The sequence below is a fragment of the Hyla sarda genome, chromosome 1, assembly GCF_029499605.1.
Source record: "Hyla sarda isolate aHylSar1 chromosome 1, aHylSar1.hap1, whole genome shotgun sequence".
Classification (NCBI taxonomy): domain Eukaryota; kingdom Metazoa; phylum Chordata; class Amphibia; order Anura; family Hylidae; genus Hyla; species Hyla sarda.
Window position 1 is genome coordinate 182369327 of NC_079189.1, and position 25007 is coordinate 182394333.

At 41.0% G+C, this 25007-nt stretch overlaps 1 long non-coding RNA gene across 1 annotated transcript in view; it reads left to right on the plus strand.

Annotated features, from left to right (window-relative positions):
• The first annotated feature begins 1156 nt into the window (after positions 1 to 1156).
• LOC130361859 (uncharacterized) overlaps positions 1157 to 25007 on the plus strand; it is a 30698-nt gene continuing 6847 nt past the window's right edge. The window contains exons 1-2 of the long non-coding RNA XR_008891181.1: positions 1157 to 1209; positions 14026 to 14117. This is a non-coding gene — a long non-coding RNA (uncharacterized LOC130361859). The remainder of the gene's footprint in view (positions 1210 to 14025; positions 14118 to 25007) is intronic.

Below are 25007 nucleotides of genomic sequence, written 5' to 3' on the forward strand. Positions count from 1 at the left end.
ACTGAGTGCAGGAGATGTGCTTTAGAAGATGAGTGGTTGCAGGATTAGACTTGTAGATTGAGGCCTCCTTGTAACTAGTGTTGCTCACGAATATTCGCAATTTGAATATTATTCGCGAATATCGCATATTCGCGAATTCGCGAATTTCGCGAATATAGCGCTATATATTCGTAATTACGAATATTCGTTTATTTATTTATTTTTTTTCCACAGTACACATCACAGTGATCACCCCTCTCTGCTTCCAGCTTGTGTGGTGTAAAGAAGGCTGTAATACTACTGTGTGAGACTGGCGTGCGAAAAATCGCATATGCGAAAATTCGCGAATATATGACGAATATTCGTCCATATATTCGCGAATATTCGCGAATTCGAATATGGCCTATGCCGCTCAACACTACTTGTAACTCCTCATGCTCTCTCTTCAGACTTCCTCCAAGACTGTACCTCAGCTAAATCTGAACTCTGAACCCCTTCCTCCCTATATATTGGGCAAATTTGGAGGGTTCCCATTGGGGCTGACAAGTCACCTGATTCACTCTGCATACTCCCTCAACAACAGGTTTTAACAGGCTTAAAGCAACAGGTACATAGAAAATGCCAGAACTTAACCCATAGCATAACATTTGTATATATTGAGTCCTGAGTAGTGTGGGCCAAAGACGGACACTGAAGGCAACATCTGCCACACAGGATGGGCAGAATGCTATATTCTGTACTGGCTCCCCACATTTAGGAACAGATTTAATAAAAATATGGATAAAATTGTTTTATATAGATAAAAAAAAAATATCACATGGTAAGTAGAAGAATGTGAATCAGGTCACATCATTAAAACCAAATCAGGCAAAAGAGGATGAACATGCACTTTGCAATCACAATTAGGATAGTTAGGTACATTAGCATAACTAAGTACATAAATTACTTCAGAAAAAAGGAAGAAAGAGGTAACAGCAAGCACTTGACTTAATCAGTAAACTTTGAGTAAGTTTGCTGTGCTACCAGATTCAGCTTGAGAAGCCTTTATTATGTTGAATTGGGCTTAAAGAGATTAACCAGTTCATTGATATTGATGGCCTATCTGACTCTGCATCCCTACAATCAGCTGTTGAAGAAGCCATGGCAGTTGGTATTACAGTTTAGTCCCACACTTAGGGTCCTTTATACCAACAGACCCATGTCCGATATGAGGACCAATCTAGCAGATCGGTACTTGTTTAATAAGACTTTTACACAGCTCATTGATTGTGCAGCCAGGGCTAAATGAACAATGACCGGATGCAGCACTTCAAATGTATCATTGCCTTTGATGTGTGGCTGATGATTATTTTAAGGCCCAATTAAATGATATACCGTTAAATATTGGTAACAAAAATACCTAATTCCTATTTATTATGTCACATGCTAAAGAGACCAGAAGTCTACCATTCCAGGTGTGACGGGGTTGTGTGGAAAGTAATTTATTTTTTTATTCAGTAGTTATTAAAGTCTCGCATTGGTTGAATCAGTAGATAATATTATCTTTATAGACTAAAGTAGTGCTGATGATTTTCTCTATTTATTTTAATAAAATATAAAGGATTATCTAAAACATAGTTTTATGAGTCTTTATAATCAATAATTAGAACTGACTAGCTGTAAATAACATCCATTAATTACTAAAGGTTGACATCTATGTAACTTATATCCCTAAGACAAAGACATAACTAATATTGCTTTTTTGAAGAGTCACAGTTGATAAATTCATTACCATTGCATAAGACTAACCTTAACTCCTTGGGGATGGAGCATATTATAACCCTAAGGACGGGAGCATTTTTTGCACATCTGACCACTGTCACTTTAAGAATTAATAACTCTGGGATGCTTTTACTTTTCATTCTGATTCCGAGATTGTTTTTTGTGACATATTCTACTTTATGTTAGTGGTAAATTTTTGTCGATACTTGCATAATTTCTTGGTGAAAAATTCCAAAATTTGATGAAAAAATAGAAAATTTAGCATTTTTCTAACTTTGAAGCTCTCTGCTTGTAAGGGCAAACAGACATTCCAAATAAATTATATATTGATTTACAAATACAATATGTCTACTTTATGTTAGCATAATAAAGTTGACATATTTTTACTTTTGGAAAACATCCGAGGGCTTAAAAGTTCAGAATTTTCCAATTTTTCACAAAATTTTCAAAATCGGAATTTTTCAGGGGCCAGTTCAGTTTTGAAGTGGATTTGAAGGGCCTTCATATTAGAAATACCCCATAAATGACCCCATTATAAAACTGCACCCCTCAAAGTATTCAAAATGACATTCAGTAAGTTTGTTAACCCTTTAGGTGTTTCACAGGCATAGCAGCAAAGTGAAGGAGAAAATTCAAAATCTTCATTTTTTACACTCGCATGTTCTTGTAGACCAAGTTTTTGAAATTTTACAAGGGGTAATAGGAGAAAAAGCCCCCCAAAATGTGTAACCCCATTTCTCTCGAGTATGGAAATACCTCATATGTGTATGTCAAGTGTTCGGCGGGCGCAGTAGAGGGTTCAGAATGGAAGGAGCCACAATGGGATTTTGGAGAGTGAATTTTGCTGAAATGGTTTTTGGGGGCATGTCACATTTAGGAAGCCCCTATGGTGCCAGAACAGCAAAAAAAAAAAAAAAAACACATGGCATACTATTTTGAAAACTACACCCCTCAAGGCACTTAGGCACCGCTGAGCCTTTACAATCCACAGGTGTTTGACGACTTTTCGTTAAATTCGGATGTGTAAATGTCAAAAAAAAATTTTCACTAAAGTGCAGTTTTTTCTCCAAATTTACCATTTCTACAAAGGGTAATGGGAGAAAAATCCCCCCAAGATATGTAACACAATTTCTCCCGAGTACGGAGATACCCTATATATGGCCCTAAACTGTTGCCTTGAAATACGACAGGGCTCCGAAGTGACAGAGCTCCATGCGCATTTGAGGCCTGAATAAGGAATTTGCAATAGTGGAGGACCCGGTTACAAGGATGGGGCTTGTCTCCACCAAAACCCTACAGCAGTGTTTCGCAAACAGGGTATCTCCAGCTGTTGCAAGACTCCCAGCCTGTCAGGACAGTCTATGGCTGTCTGGCAACACTGGGAGTTGTGGTTTTGCAACAGCTGGAGGCGCCGTTTAGGAAACACTGCCGTATGAGACGTTTTTCATTTTTATTGGGGGGGGGAGGGGGGTCGACGTGTAAGGGGGTGTATGTGTAGTGTTTTACTTTTTATTATTTGTTAGTGTAGTGTTTTTAGGGTACATTCACACAGGCTGGGGTTCACAGGAAGTTTCCTTGAAGTAAACCCACTGTTAAACCGTCCTTGTGAATGTACCCTGTACATTCACATGGGGGGGGGGGGGGGTTGCACCCCAAACCTTCAGCTGTGGCAAAATGACAACTCCCAGAATGCACTGACAGACCGTACATGCTGGGAGTTGTAGTTTTACAACAGCTGTAGGCACACTGGTGGGGAACCACTGAGTTAGAAAACAGACTCTAGCTCAGTGATTCCAACCCATGTGCCTCCAGCTGTTGCAAGACTACAACTCCCAGCATGTACGGTCTGTCAGTGCACTCTGGGAGTTGTAGTTTTGCAACAACTGGAGGCACAAGGGTTGGAATCACTGAGTTAGGAAACAGACTCTAGCTCAGTGTTTCCCAACCAGTGTGCCTACAGCTGTTGCAAAACTACAATTCCCAGCACGGCCAGACAGTCAGGGATGCTGGGCGTGTAGTTCTGCAATATATGGCCCTTCAGATGTTGCAGAACTACAACTCCCAGCATGCCTGGACAGTCTGGGCATGCTAGGAGTTGTAGTTATGCAACAACTGATGTAGAACAGTTTGGAGATCGCTAAATAGTGGCCTCCAAACTGTAGCCCTCCAGATGTTGCAAAACTACAACTCCAAGCATGAGCAGACTGAAGGGCCAGATATTTCAGAACTACATGCCCAGTATCCCTGACTGTCTGGCCATGCTGGGAATTGTAGTTTTGCAACATCTGGAGGGCTACAGTTTGGAGACCACCATATAGTTGTCTCCAAACTGTGCTACTTCAGATGTTGCAAAACTACAACTCCCAGCATGCCCAGACAGTCAGTGCATGCTGAAAGTTGTAGTTTTGCAACATCTGGAGGACCACAGTTTAGAGACCACTACACAGTGGTCTACAAACTGTGCCCCTCAAGATGTTGCAAAACTACAACTCCCAGCATGCCCAGACAGCCTTTGGCTGTGTGGGCATGCTGGGAGTTGTAGTTTTGCAGCTTTTAGAAGGCCACAGTGAAGATCCCTTATCGCGATCTTCACTGCAGCCTTCTCTGCCACACTTTCCGGCCGCCGCTCCTCCTGCTTGCGCCGTTGCTCCGGGATGCCGCCGATGCCGCCTCCGAAGGTCCGGGTAAGCCGGGCCCAACTTCCCCCCTCTCCGCCCGTGTTCCCCCACTCTGTACCGACTTCCGATCGGTGGCCAGAGCGGGGGAAATTAACTCTAACCCCCCCGACCCCCTCCTGCCAATGGTGGTCAGCCTGACCGACCAATGGCAGGGGATAGGAGGGGGTGGCAACACTGCCACCTCACTCCTATCCTTTAGGCTGATTGGAGCTGGCTCTGAGAGCTCCGATCAGTCTTATTTTCCAGGAGATCGGGTCACCAGTGACCCGATTTGCCCGGATCGCGGCAAATCGCTGGTCTGAATTGACCTGCGATTTGCTGCGATCGCCGATATGGGGGGGTCTCAGGACCCCCCTAGGCATTGCCACAGGATGCCTGCTGATAGATAGCGGCGAGCGGCAGTGATCGGAAATGCCGAGGGCGTATGGATACGCCCTCCGTCCTTAAGTGACGGGACGCTAGGGCGTATGCATATGCCCTTCAGCCCCAAGGAGTTAAAGGGGTTATCCACCATAAGGTGATTTTAGTATGTACCTGCCAGACCGTAATAGACATTCTTTGGAAGGATCTGTGCTTGTCTGGCTAAATGGCTATGTTGTGAGGTTACCATAACGCTGTGCCTAGCTTTTTGTAAACTGGGTATTTCCTGTTGGATTTTGTTCTCAAACTACACATCCCATAGTTCCATGCTTGTAAGTTTGAGGTCACTTTCCTCTCTCCCACACATCAGCCACCCCACCCATTGAAACAAAAATGAGTTGCATACCATTCAAAAGACCAGTGTTTTCAAACCAGGGTGCCAAAAGCTGTTGCTAAATAATCTCTATCCCACCCATCGGTCTCTCCACCCATTGAAACAGACAGGCTCCCTGTTATCACCTGACTATTGATGTTACATCTCGACGCACTGCAACCTGGGAAAACCCGAAACCTGAGTTATTTTGTATGCTATTAAAAAATAAATATTGGGGCGCAAATCACATAAGAATTGCGAGACCACCATCACACACAGTTATAGAAACTATATTATGAACTACACTAACTTTACAGACCCTGTAGCATAATCAAATAAAAAAATTCTGGAATACCCCTTTTAACAGCTGGGGTGTGCACATTTTCTCATTTTTTTTTTTTTTGTTAAAATGTAAACCAAAAAGTCGCAAAAAAAGCAGCCCGAGGCACTGCACCAAATCTGCGACAAATATACACACAAAATTAGCTCTAAAGATAATGATGAATGCACCCAAATATCCTACTAAATCCCATGTTTCACATTATGTTTCTTTTAGTAATAAATATGTTTCTTTTAGTAATAACTGGAAGTTTTCTGTTCACAGATTTAACTTTTTCTACTTTTACAATGTTAATGACGCCCACAGAATGTTATGCATATTCAATCAACACATTCTGGGCTTCGAGGGAAGTGCAGAATATGCCTTATATAACTGTTGTGCTAAAGCCAGAGAAAGTATATGTAAAATAATATCACTTAGCATACTATAGCCATAGGTGAAAACATTAGAAATGTGTCATCAGAAAATGACCTATTGTCTAAATCAAGTTTTTTGTTAAGCATCATTTTTAAGACTTTTTGGTGTTTTTTTTCTCATTTTCTTTTCTAAACTAATCCTAAAATTTTTGCAGTTTTCATTCCGACCCCCTAAGCTTAAAGCTAAACTAAGTGTTTTGTTTAGACCACTTTCCAGCAGTGTCCTCTTTAGAATCACAGTCAGGATTACACTGAAAGGTGACACCAATGTATAGATAACTAAGGTATATATAAAAGCTGATGCTTACTGCTCAGTCTCACCCTTCCTTTAGAAGGAACTCTACACAGGTCACAAAGCATGCCCAGAAAATGCTCCAATACTAGTGATCTAGATTGGGTCTGATGCACGTATTGACAAAAAAAATAAAATCTAGGTGACGTATTCACTTTAATCACTCAAGTGCCAGACTATGAATCTGCTTTATGACCTTATATATGTATGGCGCTGCGCAAGTAACTTCGCACGCAGCGCCATACATTTATGGTGTAGCTGTGATACGAGCGCAGGAGCTGCGCTCGCTTCATTCGCAGCATGTCCTGGCGGCTGTCAGCAGCCGCTGACCTGCCGGTAATGGCAGACATCAGTGATCATGCTGATGTCTGCCATTAACCCCTCAGATGCCACTATCAATACAGATCACGGCATCTGCGGCAGTGTGGCGCTTACAATGGCTGATCTGATTGATTGGGGATCAGATCAGCCAAGATGGTGGACAAGGTCCCTTCATCTGCCTTCGTCTGTCTACCGGGTCTTCTGCACTGGCAGCAGACCAGAGCAGAAGATCGCTGATAATACTGATCAGTGCTATGCCCTATGCATAGCACTTAACAGTATTAGCAATCTAATGATTGCTATAAATAGTCCCCTATGGGGACTAAAAAAGTGTAAAATAAATGTAAAAAAAAGTTTTAAAAAAAAGTGAGAAAAAAAAATTTGAAAAAGCCCCTCCCCAATAAAGTTTTAAATCACCCCTTTTCCCCATATTAATACACAAAAGCATGAAAAAAGATAAATAATAAACATATTTGGTATCATCGCGTGCTTAAATGTCCAAACTATAAAAATATAATGTTAATGATCCCCAATGGCGAACGGCATAAACGTAACAAAAAAAGTCAAAAATTTCAGCTTTTTTGTCACATCAAACTACTAAAATATTTAATACAAAACGATCAAAATATGCACATATGCACAAACGTGGTATACAACAAACTACAGATCATGGCACACAAAATGAGTTTTCATATATCCCTGAATACAAAAAAATAAGAAAGTTAGAGGTGGTCAAAGTAGGGCAATTTTAAACATACTGATTTGTTTAAAAGCAATACAATAATAGAAATGTATGTAACCATGGGTATCATTTTAATTGTATTGAATAAAGCATAAAGAAAACATGTAATTTTTACTGTAAAGTGTAGAGAGTGAAAACGACCCCCCCCCCAATTTGCACAATTGTGATTTTTGTTTACATTTCCTTACACAAAAAATATATTTTTTTTGTTTACCATACATTTTAGGGTAAAATGAGTGATGTCATTACAAAGTGAAACAGGTAATGCAAAAAACCAGCCCTCATATGGGTCTGTGAATGGAAATATAAGAGTTATGGATTTTAAAAGGCGAGGAGGAAAAAATAAAAACACAAAAATAGAATTGGTGTGTCCTTAAGGTTAAAATGGGCTATGTCCTTAAGGGGTTAAAAAAAATGTTTTAAAAGAAGAAAAAAGTAAAGCTTATGCCTTTAGTTTTGGAAACCACTTTATTTATAATTATGTACTTATGAATGCTATTGCAAATATAGTAAATTAATTGGCATAAAAAAAAACTGTGTCTTGTCCAGGAGCTGCGTCTGAAATTGCAACTCAGACCTATTAATCTCCCATTTAACGTGTTTCTATTCTCATGAATTGCTCATCCTCAACTCCCATAGGATAATGTTATGCCTGTAAGGAAAATCAAAGCTTTTTCACTCATTTCTGATAACCTATGACGTTTTAGGCATCTGTGCTTTGTTTAAATACCACTGTTCTTACTACTGCCTGTACACAATGCTACCTCCTGAACGTAATATATTCCTCTGCCTTTCTTTATCCTGCTGGGTTGTCATTATCATTATTATTATCAGTTGAGATGAGCAAGCTTTCAAAGGTCCGCCATGATTAAGGTTTTTTGACAAACCAAAACGCGTCAGCGTTTCATTTAACTTTTAAATGTTTTGTTTTTGAGCACATGGATTTTAATGGAATTGATTAAAGTTTAGATTCTTTAGTGGAGCTTTAATATCACCTTTTTTCTTCTGAGATATCTACTGGGCCCCCCTGCGATCTCTAGACTGGGGAAGAGAGACTGCTCTGAGAACAGATAACTGACTACTTTTATTCTCTATGCAAACTACCGAAGATATTTGAGTACAGCGTTCGTCTATCTTTATCAGCTTCAATATGGAATAAATGGAGCAGTGGTGGGAATGTACAACATCTTCTTTATTCTCAGGGTATACTTAGTTTCCCATTCTGCAGAATGCAAGGGGTCCTAGTACTCACTCAGCCCTCCATGATCAGATACAGTAGTTTTCCCCTAAGGATAGAGGATAACTTATATTTGGGAAAACCAATTTAAAAAAAAAGCAATAATAGATTTAGCAATTATCTTTGTTTCTGTTTATGTATATTTATAGATCTGTTTGAATTCATATTTATGTAGATTTATAGATCTATTTGAGTAGAAATAAATTTCTGTAATGTTCAGCAGCATATATTAAATTATCAAAAATTTTTTGTGGTATGTTATTTGGAAGGTCTACATTGCTATAAATACCTGAAAGATTGAATTTATTCCACTGTTGATTGATACTTCCTTAAGAATGGTTGATGCCCTTGCTTTGCCCCATGGTTTAGCCTTTAGGAAATAAAAACATTTATTTATTTTGGCAGGACTTTAAAGACAATTTTTTTTATACCGTTCAACTATAATGTGAGGCACATGTTTTCTTTTCTTCTGTCCATGTGCAGGCCTCGGGGGCTCATAATCAGAGTTTAATATATAACAGAGTAAACATAAAATACACTTGCATACAATCCAAACAAAACCAATAGTACAGTGACATATGAACTTATACTCATTTGCAATGTCACACATTGATTTTATAAAGTATCAAAATGTTGGTAATATCAAAGTGTCATCAGTACCAGCACTTACAAATACATTTAACCCCTTAAGGACACAGTCCATTTTAATTGGCCTTAATTGGGCAATGTCAGATACAGAAAGTTTTATATGTTGTACATTTTGGCAAAACATTAACCCCTCATCACCTTCTAAAAATCATAACGCTTTCAATTTTGCACATAAAATTCCATGTGATGGCTTATTTTTTGCACCACCAATTCTACTTTGCAGTGACATTAATCATTTTACCAAAAAATCCACAGCGAAACGGAAAAAAAATCATTGTGCGACAAAATTGAAGAAAAGGATATCCTACTTATATAGGTTTGATTTTGTCATACTTCGGAAAAAATCATAACTACATGAAGGAAAATGTATATGTTAAAAATTCTCATCTTCTGACCCTATAACTTTTTTATTTTTCCGCGTATGGGCTGGTATTAGGGCTCATTTTGTTGGTACCATTTTTGTATTGATTGGACTTTTTGATCGCTTCTTATAAATTTTTTCATGATATAAAAAGTGACCAAAAATACGCTATTTTGGAATTTGGATTTTTTTTGTGCGCACGTTATTGACCGTGCGGTTTAATTAATGATATATTTTTATAGTTTGGATATTTCCGCACGTGACAATACCACATATGTTTATTTTTATTTACACAGTTTTTTTTATGGGAAAAGGGGGATGATTCAAACTTTTGTTAGGGAAGGGGTTAAATGACCTTTATTAACTTTTTTTTCACTTTTTTTGCACTGTTATAGCTCCCATAGGGGGCTATAACAATGCACACACTGATATTTTACACTGATCCCTGGAAAGCAATAGCTTTGCATGGATCAGAGTTAAAGGGGGCCTGTAGAATGATAGGGGGCCTATCAGACACAGAGGAGTACTATTAGACAGGAGAGAGCAGAGAGGAGTGCTATCAGACAGGAGAGAGCACAGAGGAGTAATATCAGACAGGAGAGAGCACAGAGGAGTACTATCAGACAGGAGAGAGCACAGAGGAGTACTATCAGACAGGAGAGAGCACAGAGGAGTCCTATCAGGCAGGAGAGAGCACAGAGGAGTACTATCAGACAGGAGAGAGCACAGAGGAGTGCTATCAGACAGGAGAGAGAACAGAGGAGTGCTATCAGATAGGAGAGAACACAGAGGAGTACTATCAGACAGGAGAGAGCACAGAGAAGTGCAATCAGACAGGAGAGAGGACAGAGAAGTACTATCAGACAGGAGAGAGCACAGAGGAGTCCTATCAGACAGGAGAGAGCACAGAGGAGTACTATCAGACAGGATAAAGAACAGAGGAGTGCTATCAGACAGGAGAGAGCACAGAGGAGTACTATCAGACAGGAGAGAGCACAGAGGAGTACTATTAGACAGGAGAGAGCACAGAGGAGTCCTATCAGACAGGAGAGGGCACAGAGGAGTACTATCAGACAGGAGAGAGAACAGAGGAGTGCTATCAGACAGGAGAGAGCACAGAGGAGTACTATCAGACAGGAGAGAGCACAGAGGAGTCCTATCAGACAGGAGAGGGCACAGAGGAGTACTATCAGACAGGAGAGAGCACAGAGGAGTGCTATCAGACAGGAGAGAGCACAGAGGAGTACTATCAGACAGGAGAGAGCACAGAGGAGTGCCAGCCCATCCTCACTTACTGGACTTTGTCCATGCCTGTGCTTCAGCTAGGAGAAAGCCATGATTTTATAAGCCATGATGTCTATATAAAGGAAACAAAATTTTCTTATGAACTATATTAGAAAGGTTAATGTTTTGCTAAGATGTACAACATATACATCCACAACTCTATTATTTTTCCTCCTACAGACCTATAGGAGAGCTTGTTTTTTTTTGCAACCAATTATACTTTGTAAAGACAATTTTCATTCTACAATAAAATGCACCGCAAAAAACAAAATATTATTATTTGTGGGAGGAAATTTATAGAAAAAAAAGCTATTTTGCAATTTTTGTGGGGTTTGGTTTTTACACAGTGCACTTTATGGTAAAATGATACATTATCTTTACTAGGTAGGCCAAAGCAATTAAATTGATATCCAATTATATGGTTTTTCTATTATTGAACTACAAAAAAAAGCCAAATTTTTTTTAAACAAAATTGTTATGCCTAAAATAGTCATTTTCTGACCCCTACAACTTTAAATTTTTCTGTCTATGGGAATGTATGAGGGCTCATTTTTTGCGCTGTGATCTGTAGGTTTGATTGGTTTTCATGAGACATTTTGATCACTTTTCAAAAAAAAAAAATCCTGATATATAATGTAATTAAAAAATCATTATTTTTGGTGTTTGGTATTTTTTTTTTTAACGTTTACGCCGTTTACCAAGTGGGATTATGATCCCACTTGGTAAACGGCGTAAACGTTAAAAAAATATATATTTTATTTTATTAGTCTGGACAATTCCGCATGTGGTGATACCAAATACGTAAAAAAAAATTATATTCGTGAAGCAGGGGTCTATACACTGAAGACAAGCAGGGCTCTGTGCAGTGAGGCTCTGTACATGTCCCTGACTAACACAGGAGAATGATTGACAAGCCAGGAGCCTGCACAGAGACCTGCTTGTCCTTACTGTACAGAACCCTGTTTGTTCTCAGTGTACAGAGCCCTGCTTGTCTACCCACTGCTACACTCACAGAGGTAGTAGATCCGTTGTACCTGTGTGGACGATGGCTTGGGCTTTGTCAGGGAGCGGAGTCTAAGGTGCCGCTGGCTTGCCTGCCGCAAAGCGGGATGGACTTGCTGCGGCAGACGGCATCCGGGTCGACTCCCCTGACACGACTCGTCCACACAGGCTGCTGAGGAGATATGTGGCACAGTAGGGAAACGGCAACTCATAGTCAGGATAGCTGATGGTCAGGGCAGGCGGCAAAGGTACGTGTCAGGAAAGTAGAAGGAGGTCAATAGGCAGGCGGCACAGGAGCAAGGTCAGGTCACTGAACAGAAGGTCAGAACATGGGTAGGCAAAACAGGAAAACACTTTCTCAATGGCACTAGGGCAAACAAAGATCCGGCACAGGGAAAGGGAAGTGATGACTCAGAGTCAGCACAGGTGACCACAATTAAGGGCGTACTGGCCCTTTAAATCGCATAGTGACGGCATGGGCGCGTGCCCTAAGGGACTGTCAGGCAGAGAGGAGCCGGAGACAGCATGGGGTAAGGAGATGCCCGGGACTCGCATGCGGGCGCGTCCCACACAGCGAGTCCCGGAGCTGCCGGTAACAGGAGAAGGGGAGCGCTCACAGTCAGAATGAATGACCGGAGCCCTGCCCATAACACCCACACTTCCTGTGTTTGGTCTCCTCTCAGAGACACACAGGCAATAGCTGCAGGGACAAAAATATACACATTTTTTAACCAATGTATATTAAAAATATACATATGTTATCTACATTATGTTAAAAGTTTTTGCTAAAGACAGGTACACTTTAAGTATAACATTGCAATGGATACATATAAGGTATATTAATAGAGTTTGCTTGGAAGAGCAGTAGGTGCTCAACCACTTCTCCATACAAGCTGCTTCTTACCATAATTGTACAATCCAAGTGATTGTTGAGGTCCCAGTTGTTGGCCTCCTAATGATTTAACATTTATCACCTACTCAGGAGATGGGTGATATATATGTCTTATTCAATTACCTCTTTAAAGGGTTGTCCTCTGTAGGGTATAACTACAGTACATGTATTATATTATTGCCTATGAATTTCAATGAGCGTCTTTTAATACTACATACCCCATGCAAAAAAATGTAGACCATTTGCTTGTGAGGGTTTCCTCCCACCCACATTTCAAAAATACTCTTTATGTAGCTTAGTTAAAATACTGATATTTAACCATTAAACACTGATTAATGAAGCTTAGGGAACATATGTGTATTTAAGAGATAATTAAATTAGATTGTAAGCCCCACTAGGGCACAAGGGCCAGGTACTGACATGAGTGAGGACAAGAGATGCAATATGTTGAAATATGTTGTTACAGGAAATAATAAGTTAATATTCCCCTGATGGTTGTCTCTCCCTGCTCTGCTGATGGCATTCTGAACCCTCTGCAGTCTTAGTAATTGGCTGCACAGTGTTCAGAACATCATGAGGAAAGCGGGGACAGACAGTTATTAAGGAAAGTAAGCACAGGCACTGGGGTGGACTGGAGGGCTGGTACTGGGCTAGGCAAGGTAAAAATGCTCTATTTTGTTGTTTTACTGCTCTAGGCTGTAGTTTGTGATTTAGTTAAATTGTGGAACCCCTTTAACATTACTGGGACATTAATTTAGCCAATAGACTGGCATCAGGAGCATCTCAATAGATGGAGAAGATTCTTTGTTAAATAGTTCAGCTACATTTATATTTTTACCTACCTTGGCAATAAAGTTGGATTTGTCACTACTCATTCTCCAAATGCATGCTATGTTACATACAGTAGTTACATAGTATGGTTGAAAAAAGACATATCCATCAAGCTTAATCAAGGAGGTGAAGGGGTATGGTTGGATAAAGGGGAGGGGATGTGATTCTATATTTCTGCATATGCATTAATATTATTTTGTTCTAGGAATGTATTTATAATTTTTTGAAGCCGAAAACTGTTTCTGCTGTGACCAGTTCCTGAGGTAGACTGTTTCATAAATTAATAGTTCTTATGGTAAAGAAGGCTTGTCACCCCCTGGAGACTAAACATTTTTTTTCTCCAGACAGAGGGAGTGCCCCCGTCTTTTGATAAGGTTTGACCTGCAACAGATTTCCCCCATATTTTTTGTATGTACCATTTATATACTTAAATAAGATGATCATATCCCTTCTTAAACATTTCTTCTGAAGACTAAAGAAATGCAATTCTTTTGATCTTTCCTCATAGCAAAGATTTTCCAGGCCCCTTATTAGTACCCTTTCCAGTTCCAGGACGTCCCTTTTGTGAACCGATGCCCAAAACTGAACAGAAAATTCTAGGTGAGGCCGTACCAATGCTTTATAAAGTAGTAGAATTATGCCCCTGTTCCGAAAGTCCATGCCTCTTTTGAAACATAACAATATCCCGCTGGCCTTAAAAGCAGCTGCCTGACATTGCATGCTATTCTGTAGTCTATGATCTACATGAACACCTAGATCATTCTCGTTCAGTGACTTTACCTAGATGCATAACTTTACTTTTATCCACATTGAACCTCATTTGGCAAGTGGATGCCCAGACACTTAGTCTATCCAAGTCCTCTTGTAACTTATGCACATCCTCTATAGACTGTACCATACTACAACGCTAGTTGTCACCTGCAAAGATAGATACAGAGTGGTTAATCTCACCCTTTATACCATTAATAAATAGATTAAACACAAGTGGGCCCAGTAGCTGAACCTTGGGGTACCCACTAATAACCGGGGACCAATTAGAGTACAAATCATTGACAACAACTCTGTAGGTACGATCCTTAAGCCAGTTTTCAATCCAGTTACAAACTAAAATTTCTAGACCTAAAGTCAAATAATTTACCTTTCAGGAATCTATGAGGGATAGTGTCAAATGCCTTTCCAAAATCCAAAATCACTATATCCACAGCCATCCCTCAGGCTTCTGCTCACATCTTCATAAAAGCAAATTAGGTTGGTTTGACAACTTATGTCCTTAGTAAACTCATGCTGGCTATAACTATAAATTTTTTTACCCCCTTGTATATCTTTACGTAGTCCCTTATGAGCCCCATAATTACCTCAGGAAGACCTAGAGCCTTTTTGAAGATTGGCACATTTGCTTTGCATGAGCCTCACGGCACAATACCAGACACCAGAGATTCTCTAATTATGAACAATGGCACAGAAATGACTGGACTAAGTTCTCTAAGAACAGCAAGAGGTCTAACTGATATGATACAAAATGTGATTTAACCTCTTGGGGATGCAGGGCATACAGGTACGCCCTGAATCCCGAGTCCTTATGGATGCAGGGCATTCATGTATGCCCTGGTTCCGTTTATGGGGTTTAAATGGGTATTCTGGTGGATTTTTTTTAAATCAACTGGTGCATGAAAGTTAAACAGATTTGTAAATGACTTCTATTAAAAAATCTTTACCCTTCCAGGACTTTTTAGCGGCTGTATGCTAAAGAGGAAATTCTTTTCTTTTTGAATTTCTTTTTTGTCTTGTCCACAGCAGCATAGGAACTGTCCAGAGCAGCATAGGTTTGCAATGGGGATTTTCTTCTGCTCTGGACAGTTCCTGATATGGGAATCAGGTGTCTGCAGAGAGTACTGTGGACAAGACAAAAAGAAAAGAATTTCCTCTGTAGCATACAGCTGCTAAAAAGTACTGTAAGGGTAAACATTTTTTTTTTTTTGAAGTAATTTACAAATCTGTTTAACTTTCTGGCACCAGCTGATTTAAAAAAAAAAAATTTCCACCAGAGTACTCCTTTAATGAACTTTTATTAACTTTTTTTTTTTCAGCCCCCATAGTACTCCAGTGGAAAACATTTTCTTTTTAATCAACTGGTGCCAGAAAGTTAAACAGATTTGTAAATAACTTCTATTAAAAAATCTTTACCCCTACAGCACTTTTTAGCAGCTATAAGCTACAGAGGAAATTTTTTTTTTTTTAATTTCTTTTTTGTTTTGTCCACAGTGACCTCTGCTGACACCTGATGCCCATATTAGGAAATGTCCAGAGCAGGAGAAAATCCCCATTGCAAACCTATGCGGCTTTGTACAGTTCCTGACATGGACAAAGGTGTCAGCAGAGAGCACTGTGGACAAGACAAAAAGAAATTAAAAAAGAAAATAATTTCCTCTGTATCATACAGCTGCTAAAAAGTACTGGAAGGGTAAAGATAATAGAAGTCATTTACAAATCTGCTCCTGTAGAAATTATCTTGCGGGTGATCGGTTCCAGCAGAGAGACTTCATTGATGCGGGGTGCTCAGAGGCTAACAGCCGTTTTCGCACAGTAAGTGTGTGCTCCTTCCGGCCTCTCAGAGAGGCTGAGCACCTGAGCACCCCGCATCAATGAAGTCTCCCTGCCGGAATGGATCACCCACAAGATAAAGTCTACAGGAGCGGTGAGTGCAAGCTCTCATTCTTCTATGATATTTTGCATTTTTGCTTCATTCTTTGCAGCTGAGCACCCCTCAGTAGCTATCATTCCAGTTACCGGCTGGCTTTTCTGTTCATTAGGTGATTGGCAGATGTATATGCTGGATACTTTATAGCAGTCTGACTGTGCTCTCTGAATTTGTCTATTTTATTTGGTTTCATTTACAAATCTGTTTAACTTACTGGCACCAGTTGATTTAAAAAAAATGTTTTCCACCGGAGTACCCCTTTAAACCTCTTTTCCCATTTTTTAAATAAAATAATGTAATAAAGAATAAAAATAATCATATGCGGTATCGCTGCTTGCATAAATGTCCAAATTATTAAAATATAAGGTTAGCTAAACTGCACGATCAATGGCGTACATGTAAAAAAATACCAAATCCAAAATTGAGCATTTTTGGTCACTTCATATACCATAAAAATATTAATGAAAAGTGATCAAAAAGTCCCATCAAGATAAAAACTACAGACGGCGCAAAAAAATTAGCCCTCATATAGCCCCATATGTGGAAAAATAAAAAGTTATAAAATAAAATAAAACCCATATAAATTGGGTATTTTTGTAACCGTATGGATCTACAGTATAAAGATAAGGTGTCATTTTTATGGAAAAGAGCACTGCGTAGAAACGGGAGCCCCTAAAATTACAAAATGGTGTTTTTTTTAATTTCCCCCCACAAAATATTTTTTTGTTTGTTTTGCCACCGATTATATTATAAAATAAGTAATGTCATTACAAAGTACTATTGGTGATGCAAAAAGCAAGACCTTATATGGGTCTGTAGGTACAAAATTGAAAGCGTTATGTTTTTTATAAGGGAATGAGGAAAAAACAAAAATGCAAGTTTTAAAAATGCAACCTTAAGGTGAAAATGGGCTGAGCCCCTAAGGGGTTAATACAAAAAAAAAAAAAAAAAACATACAAAAAAAAAAGCCCCCTCATCACATGTTGGCTCATATTTAATGGGGTTGTCCAAGCTTTTTACACTTTCGGGGGCTGGAGGTAAAATAATAAACAAGCTAAACTCATCTACCTCGATCCCTGCCGAGCCTTGCAAATACCTTCTTTATCTTGAAAAGCTAATCATGTGTCCCTAGCTGGTCACAATTCTTCTTCTGACTTCTGTCGGCTAGACTGCATGGAATGTCATTTCTGACATCAGTGCTGTCAAGCTGCAGAAGTGCAGCTGTGACAGAGGGGTCAACATACAGGGTTATAGTCTATTCAGGAAGGATTGGACAAAACGGAAAGGGGGAGGAGTTTGTCTTTATGTAAAGTCCAGTCTGAAGGCCGCACTGCGGGAGGATATATGGGAGGGAAACAATAATATAGAATCATTATGGGTAGAAATATATGGAGATAATAATCAAAAAAATTCTGATAAGGGTTTGCTATAAGCCACCAAACATAATGGAAGAGGCAGAAGATCAATTACTGAGGCAAATAAACAAGGCAGCAAATCAAAATGATGTGAAAATAATGGCGGACTTTAACTATCGTGATATAAACCGGGGTACTGGGACAAAAATGAAAGTGTAAGCCCTTTATTTATTTATTTTATTTATATAGCGCCTACAGATTCCGCAGCGCTTACAATTATGGGGTACAAACAAAGACAAGTATCAGACATAAAATTACACAATAACTATTCAAACAATAGGTGTGGGGATATATTGAGGATATTTTGGGGATATGTTGGGGATATGTTGGGGATATGTTGAGGATATGTTGAGGATATGTTGGGAATATGTTGGGGATATGTTGAGGACATGTTGGGGATATGTTGAGGCCAATTAGAGACTGTTATAGGCCTGTCTGAAGAGATGTGTTTTTAGGCCACGTTTGAAACTATGGATGTTGTTGTTGAGTCTGAGGGATTGAGGGATAGCATTCCAGAGAACCGGTGCAGCACGAGTGAAGTCTTGGAGACGGGAGAGACAAGTTCGGATTATAAAAGATGTTAGTGGGAGGTTATTAGCAGATCGGAGAGAACGTGTATGGTAGACAGAGATGAGAAAGGAGATGTAGGGAGGTGCAGCATTGTGGAGAGCTTTGTGTGTGAGACTGAGGATTTTGTACTGTACTCTGGACTGAATTGGTAACCAGTGTAGTGACTGGCACAGGGAGGAGGCGTCGGTGTAGCGGCTGGAGAGGAAGATTTAAAAAAAAATGATGAAGAAATTATAAACGGGGATCAGGAAAAAGCAAATATATTAAACAAATTCTTCTCCACTGTATTCACCGAGGAAAATGAAATGCCAGGTTAAATACAGCAAGATAAACTCCCCAGTACAGGTTGTCATGAACCGAGACGTGCGGGTGGTAGGATTATCTATAAAATCCCTATTTGTCTACACTCGACCGAAAATAATGATAAAAAATCCCTCTTACACCACCCAATTAAATCGCTGCCACCACCTGTCAATCTCAAGCCGACAGGAAGCTATCAATCCAATCTGGATATGCTACAATTCCCAAATATAATCTACCATCCCCAGTAGTATATAAAAACAGGAAAAAGACTAATCCAAATCTATAATGTAGTCGAAGTAAACTTAAGACTATAACTTCAATCTCTTCAAGTACAATGTACGTCCGTTTTACCAGACATAAGGCGGTACTTAATAAATGAATGATTTATTATGAAAGAAAAATATTCACAGTACATATAAAAATAGATGTTATCAAGACAAAGTTTCACCAAACAGAAAATAAAATAAAAGGGAAAAAACATAGAGTCCTTACTTACAAAAGTTAGAGTTCTATCCCATGGAGTCTGGTAGGAAATGGCGTTTGGCATCCAAAATTAGATCTCGTCCCCCATGCAAGCGCCCTAGTCCCCCTAGGTCTGCAGTTTTATATCCTGCTATGGACAAGAGACACCTTTGTGTTCAGCCCCTGGGCAGGACAAGGAGGAGAGGTAGATGTTGCCACTCCCTTATGATACCTTTATGCCCAAAGAATAGAAAATGTCTTCTATCTTCTATCATGGGCCAGGCACCCACATACTTTTCTAATATTTGGGTTCTCCATCAAATTCTCTTTCTAGGGGTACCTGACATGACCCCCTTATTGTGTATGATTTACCCAGTGCATACAGTTCGGGCAGGGACCAATACACTACCCTGACCCCCATATTTAATATTTGGAAGATATGGCATTTCTACAGGGAGCTACATCCTAAACATTCCTTTGATCTATTGACATCAGGCCTTCGAGTCTGCTTGTCTGGAAAGGTGTCAACTTTACCATCCAGGCAAGCAGTGTCCATTGATTAGCACAGTTATGTTAATTGCCCCCAAATGGTCACTGGAAGCCATAGCTTAGATGGTCGTCTCCTGGCAGCTAGATCACAACAGGCTAGATTCTTTGAAATGCTAAGTAATGCAGATAGGTGTGTAATGGAATTAACAGTCGTGCATACTGATAGAAATTTTTCAGAACACGTATCACAAATGACAAGCAATCACAATGCAACATGAATACATATTTTGCCATGGTATATGACACAGGTCACCTGTCTAACCCAGGAAGAAGTACAGTGTCGCCTACAAAGAATCAAAAATCACAAATCGCCAGGTCCAGATGGCATTCACCCCCATGTTCTAAAGGAATTAAGTAATGTAATAGATAGACCCCAATTTTTAATATTCAGGGACTCTATAGTAACAGGCACTGTTCCCCAGGACTGGTGCATGGCAAATGTGGTGCCATTATTTAAGAAAATGGGTCAAAAGGTGACTTAGGGAACTATAGACCTGTTAGTTTAACCTCTGTTGAATGTAAATAGTTTGAGGGTTTTCTAAGGGATGCTATTTTGGAGTATCTTGATAAAAATAAATGTAGGACTCCATATCAGCATGACTTTATGAGGGATCGGTCCTGTCAAACTAATCTGATTAGCTTTTATGAGGAAGTGAGCTCCAGACTGGACCAGGGGGAATCGCTGGATGTCATATATCTGGATTTTTCCAAAACATTTGAAACGGTGCCACATAAAAGGTTAGTGCATGAAATGAGAAGGATGGGGCTGGGGGAGAATGTGTGTAAGTGGGTAAGTAACTGGCTCAGTGAAAGGAAACAGGGTGGTTATTAATGGTACTTATTCTGATTGCGTGACTGTTACTAGTGGGGTACCACAAGGGTCAGTCTTGGGTCCTGTCCTATTTAACATATTCATTAATGACCTTGTAGAGGGGTTGAATAGTAAAGTAGCAATCTTTGCATATGATACTAAACTCTGTAAAGTGGTTAACACTATAGGGGACAGTGCACTGTTACAAATGAATCTGGATAGGTTGGAGGTTTGGGCTGGGAAGTGGCAGATGAGGTTCAACACTGATAAATGTAAGGTTATGCACATGGGAAAGAAAAATCGGAGCTGGGATTAAGTATTTAATGGGAGCACACTTGGGACGACTGACGTGGAAAAGGACTTGAGAGTCTTAGTTAATAGTAAATTTAGCTGTAGTGACCAGTGTCGGGCAGCTGCTGCCAAGGCAAATAAAATCATGGGGTGCATCAATAGGGGCATAGATTCCCACGACAAGGAAATAATTCTACCACTGTACAAATCACTAGTCAGACCACACATAGAATACTGTGTACAGTACTGGGCACCAGTGTACAAGAAAGATATAGGGGAGCTGGAGAGGGTTCAAAGATGGGCAACCAGGGTAATAAGGGGAATGGGAGGACTACAGTACCCAGAAAGATTATCATAATTAGGGTTATTTAGTTTAGAAAAAAGAAGGCTTAGGGGAGACCTAATAACTATGTTTAAATATGGCCAAAATAAATGGAGCTTCCCACCCTGATGTTACCCCACTGCTACTGATTGGTTTGTTGGCAAAAATTGTGGTAATGCCCTATGCGTTTGTATTTATTTACTGACAAACAAGCATGGGGTCCCTAATTTCAATAACCAGCCAGGTACAAACCAAGCAGTAGCAGTCTGGTACCATCAGGGTGAGAAGCCCCACTTATTTTTGCCCTCCCCAGCATAGTAACACTTGCTTGCTATTGCCTTTCATTTTTGACAGTCTAGGAGTGCTGGTACCAGGTTATTTTCAGTACTCTTGGTGGCAACTGGGGTAAAAATTAGGAATTAGCACTAGCTGGGACGTGCAAAGACATTTTGGGAGGGTTAAGAGGGTTAAGAGGCTTAAGTGAAATAAAAAGGGAACTTATGATTCCAGTACGAGCTAAGCAGTGGTAAATATATTCTTGGAGTTTTTATTACACTGATCATAGCTGCAGTACTAACGTGAGTACTAAGTGACTACAGCTCTGATGGAACACAGTGGAGGAGGAATACACCATGATATCAATAAATCACAAGTGACGTCTTCTTTGTAGTCTTTTTTTCTCTTTGCTCTATATGAAGACAGATATAATTATACACAGCCAGCCATAAAAAAAATTATATACTGTGCCCCCATATACACAGCCAGCAATGTTAGGTCATTAAAGGAGTACTCCGGGATATGAAAATGTATTCCCTTTCCTAAGGATGGGGGATAAGTTTCAGTTCGCCAGGGGTCCGACTGTTGGGGCTACCCGTGATCTCCCATACAGGGCTCCTGGCTCTTTGCCAAAATAGCATGTTTCGGTAGATCACGGGGGGGGGGGGGGGATCAGCGGTTGGACACCCCACGAAGAAAAATATGTCCTATCCTAAGTTTTCATAGCCTGGACAACTCCTTTAAAGGGGCACTCCGGCACTTAGACATCTTATCCCCTATCCAAAGGATAGGGGATAAGATGCCTGACCGCGGGGGTCCCGCAGCTGGGGACCCCTGTGATCTTGCACGCCGCACCCCGTTTATAATCAGTCCCTGGAGCGTGTTCGCTCCGGGTCTGATTACTGTTGATCAAGGGGCCGGACATCACGCTCCTGTTGAGCACGGGGTGACATCACGCTCCACCCCCTCAATGCAAGCCTATGGGAGGGGGCGTGACATAGGCTTGCATTGTCCCCAATAAGGTTTAATAAAAATCCAAACTGTGTACTACAGTGGCTTTCCAGTTTACCCTATCCCAGTTTACCCTAGCATGAAGAACACTGCAGTACAGAAATTGGCGAACTGCATCCTTCTCGGATCCGTCTTTGCAGTCGGCAACTTAGCTTTCTTTTCCTTTGTTCTTAACAAAGCCTCCCCTCTCATTCTCACTCTACCCAACTTGGCTGATTTGTTTTTCGATGGCTTCTTTCTCAGGTAGGGGCAGCCTGTTCTGCAGCCTATGGCACGGGTTGAGATCTTTTCACAAGCAGCAGGTCATCACATCAGCTTCAAACAAAGCTTGGGAATTCCCATCCTCTAACATCCTCTTGTTCTCTAGTAAGTGGAACCTTGTTTCCATGTGCTGCATTTCTTCAGGATACAGTCGCATCGTGAAGCAAAAAAACAAACAAAAAAAAACAGACTCATGATAGCACCCTTGTCTCCTCCTTGTATGGTAAAAAGGGTCACAAAGTATAAGTGGCACATACTCATCTTACATAGGGGGCCCCTGAAAAAGTATAAGTATCAGAAAGAAACTCACGGCACTCATTCAGGATGCAGTTTAAAAGTCATCTTATCCCCCTTCCAAAGGGGACCCCCGGGATCTTGCACGCCGCCAGCCCTGTGGTCGAACACGCTCCGGGGACTGATTACAAACGGGGTGCCACATGCAAGATCCCGGGGGTCCCCAGTGGCAGGACTCCCGCGATCAGGCATCTTATCCCCTATCCTTTGGATAGGGGATAAGATGTCTAAGCACCGGAGAACCCCTTTAATCCCGGTAGAGGTTCATACAGGCGTCGGGAGGGGGAGAAGAGACGGGACTGTCCCATCTCTCCTCCCCCTCCTGACGGGATTAAAGACTTTTAAACTGCATCCTGAACAAGTGCTGTGAGTTTCTTTCTGAAACTTATACTTTGGACTTTGCATCTTGCTATATCACTGCGCACCGGACTAGTTGATGCCTTTGCTATCTTGGTATTCGTATACTTGCGAACTGGTTTCCATGTGAAGGAGATTGCGCCGAGTAGAATAGCAGTGCCGACTGTGTCTCTTTCTTTACCTGGCTTCAGCAAAAGATCTGCTCAAAGACGGGGGTTACTCTTTAAGATGATCTTTTAAAATATTGTACATAGTTTATTTTGTGTTTAAAGGGGCACTCCACTGGAAAAAAATTTTTTTTTTTAAATCAACTGGTGCCAGAAAGTTAAATAGATTTGTAAATTACTTCAATTTAAAAATCTTAACCCTTCCAGCACTTATCAGCTAACATTGATGTGGTCTGAAATGGCAGGAGGTACTCAAAAAGTGCACATATTTTAGGGATATTCCTACATTTGACAAAAATGTATCTGTTGCTGGGGCCTTAAAAAATTGAAAAAACTACAACAAAATGCCAATCACTGACCAGAGCGGTGTCCCATCTCAGCCAGTTACTAGCTGAGCGGGCAGGACCTACACTGACCTTTTAATCTCTGAAGCAGAAGAAAGCTAGAAGCATAAGGGGACCAGAAGGAGCAAAATGGGAGTACAAGGGGTTGTGGGGAGTAGGTAAGCATATTTTATTTTCTATTATTCTAATGCCCCACCAACAATCAGCATAGGAATACCCCTTTAAGTAGGGTATCCGTTCTCTTTTGCTATACCAACAAAAATTAACCATTAAAAAAACAATATATTTATTTTGCAAAACAGTGTAAAGACTAAGGGGGGCATTTACTAAGGGGTTTAGTCATTTTTTTCTGACTATTTTTGGCGCAAAATTGTCGCAATTGCGCCTACCCTATAAATTGTGCGACTTTCCCTAGCAAGAGCTAGAAAGTCAAATTTTTTTTTCCCGCTTAATTTACGCAAGTTTTCAGTTTTGACTTGCAGTGGTCAGGAATTTATTAACTGAGACAGTCGCAGTTGCGCAATAAACTGTCGCAACGGCCGTAAAAATTGACTAAATTTACTCCAGCTCCAACATGGAGCAGGAAAAGCTGCTGCCGCCCGGGCTCCGACATACTTTCTCCCCGCTACCCTCACTGCGCTACCGGGGCACTACAGTCACTACAGTGATTTACATCCCACCCCTCTCACCTGCCAGCGCCACACAACTCCCATCTGTCTGCTGTTGCAAGACTACAAGTCCCAGCATGGCCTTACAGTGAGGACACGCTGGGAGTTGTAGTCTTGGAGCAGCGGGAGCTGAGCGGCGCGGGCGGGAGACAAGGGGGGGGGGTAGCGGGGAGGCCGTGTGAGGAGCCCGGACGGGAGACAAGGGGGGTAGCGGGGAGGCCGTATGAGGAGCCCGGGCGGCTGCACTGTAATGTCAGCCCGGGCTCCTGCCCTGAGAGCCATAGGCTTTGGCTGTCAGGGCATGCTGGGTGTTGTAGTTTTGCAACAGCTGGAGGGCCACAGTTTGCAGACCACTGGTGTGTGGTCTGTAAACTGTAGTCCTCCAGCTGTTGCAAAACTAAACAGCTGAAGGGGACCGGCGAAGAAGTTCACTTACCCTTCCGAGGCTCCAGCGACGATCGCTGACGGAGATCGTCGCGCGGCACTGTCGCGCGGCAGTGTCGCGCGGCAGTGTCGTGCAGCGCTGGATCCTACGGAAGCCGGTAAGTTGCGCAAGCTTCCCAACCAGGGTGCCTCCAAATGTTGCAAGACTACAACTCCCAGCATGCCTGGACACCCTTTGGCTGTCCGGGCATGCTGGGAGTTGTAGTTTTGCAACAGCTGGAGGCACCCTTGCTGGGAAACACTGGCC